The 2,251-nt window shown below is 36.7% G+C and overlaps 1 pseudogene; it reads right to left on the reverse strand.

Moving 5' to 3' along the window:
- On the reverse strand, positions 1-2,251 carry LOC149240941 (uncharacterized; annotated as a pseudogene).

Raw genomic sequence — 2,251 nt, forward strand, 5'->3', positions numbered from 1 at the left:
TCACCAAAGTCTCACTGTGCACACTTTCACGACGGGCGGGCGCTGCGGGCCTAATTTTTTTACGTAGTTGTCTAAAACAATACTGGGATCCTATGTTTACAAACCAAAAGATGCCAAAGTTGCCCTTGTTTCATGACCAGTGATTTGCTCTGATGTCAAAGGATTGAAAACCTCTTTTCCCATCTCGATTTCCCTGGCCTGCTGGGGTTCAAGGTTCAAGGAAGTTAAACAATAAGGAGAGTAATTATTTGGCACAGGGTAGACCTCCTCGTCAGGTTGCGGGTTCAATCCCTCTCCGTGTTGCATGGACATAAAAAAATTTCATGTAGGCTGAAGCTGATTCTGATTCAAAATTCGATCTGAATCCTCACTTGGATCCAAGCTGAACAAGTAATCAGGGGTCTCTAAAACCACAAATGACACTTCCAACCCGGCTCGTGTCAAAATGGGAGCCCCATTAAATGCATTGATGAAGAATATCTCCCACTTGGTGCTCTCCAACAAGGAGCTCAAGTTATTGGTGGCACTCTCGAGCTTTGTAGGGGACAGAGAAAGCCTCAGCCTTGACGAAGATGAAAAGAAAGAAGACTTGCTACTGTTAATTTTCCCTGACAATTGTTTCAATCTTTCATATTCCTCTATCATGTTTAAAAGATCTTTATCCATGGTGGCTGAACTTAGGGCATCAAATCTTCATTTCACAATTGGCATTTCAAGGTAATTGCACTCTCATAGAGCTTGGAGATGAGCGAGTAAGAAACATTACGAGCGACAACCACAATTTGGGTATCTCCACCCACATAATGCAATTGATTGTCGTGGGGGTGAGGGAGGATTCAACGTCCATAGATGCACATGAATCTCACACTGCCACTCTCCCCCAATGACTCCTGATCTTGATCCCATCGTTGGTTATGATGGTGATGGTGAGGAACAGAGTATTCAGAATCGACTATTCCTCTATTGACTCTCCTCACATAAATAATGCCTGCGCTTTCTGTGGCGCAACAGATGACCCACCACTTTGGACTTCCAGGGCGAGGAAACACAACTTAGCTTAGTTAAACTCATAAGCGGAAGTAATGCCCACCATTTCGCTCACACACTACCCACCATTCCACTCATAACTAAAATTCCTTCCAACGTAATTAAAGAGACATAAGTCAATTTAGAAACGAGAGGGAGACAAGACATATGTCACTCTTATTCACTCAACAGATGTGGACAACTTAAGAAAAGTGTAAATGATAATGATAAGTGAACTAATTCAAAAAAAAAAAGCCTATAAACCTAAATATTTTTATTAAAATAAATACTAAATTAATAATTTGTTTAAATTAAAGTTTAAAGTTAAAACAACATTAGTATTAAATGAAAAGACCCATAAAATAGTTTATTTTTTCTAAATCCATTTATACACTAAAAATACATACATTTTAAACCCGTTAAATTCATCCTAACAAATATTTTATCTCGCAATAAAAAATAAATAAGTAAACGTTTAACAATTAGACTACTTGTTGAAGTATATCTTGATATTTATGAAATGTTAAGTGTGACTTAGTGGTGCAGATATTTATTGAAAATTGATGTAGTCATAACATGGTCCATGTTAAATCACGTTTCTCGTACTGTCGTTAGTAACAACATTTATGAAATGTGACTTACACTGTAGGTGTTTATGAATTACACGGGCCAGTCAAGCTTGATGAATTACAATTAAGTTGTTTTTTTAAATCACGTTTCTTCGTACGGTTGTTTAGTAATTGATTTACCAAGCTTGATTCAAAGTAACTTGCTTTGTGACTCGTCATTATTGATGGCATTTATTAAAACCCACATATTACCTTGTAAAATAATGAAAATTTTAGTAAAATTATAATAAAATTTGACAGAAATTTGTAAAAATCTAGGTTATAGTTTTCCAATTTCAAAGTTTTGGGTATCAAAAAGTTTTAGATTATCAAATAAATAAATCGAACACTTCAATAATTTGATTTTTTAATTTTATTTTACCAAATTCCAACAAAAAAATTATAGGCCCAGTCAATTTATGGCTGTAGACAATGAGAAACTCCTATTTCCACCACTATAGCCTCATTAATGCGCGGCTACATGCGCAGGAGATAAAAAAAACGGCGTAGTACCCACCTCGCGTGTTATAAACTCCTATCTCCTGCGCATGTAGCCGCGCATTAATGAGGCTATAGTGGTGGAAATAGGAGTTTCCGTAGACAATGCCCATGCACAT

The sequence above is a fragment of the Pinus tabuliformis genome, chromosome 8 (assembly GCF_031772625.1).
Source record: "Pinus tabuliformis cultivar Carrire ecotype Pingquan chromosome 8, CPIR1, whole genome shotgun sequence".
Classification (NCBI taxonomy): Eukaryota; Viridiplantae; Streptophyta; class Pinopsida; order Pinales; family Pinaceae; genus Pinus; species Pinus tabuliformis.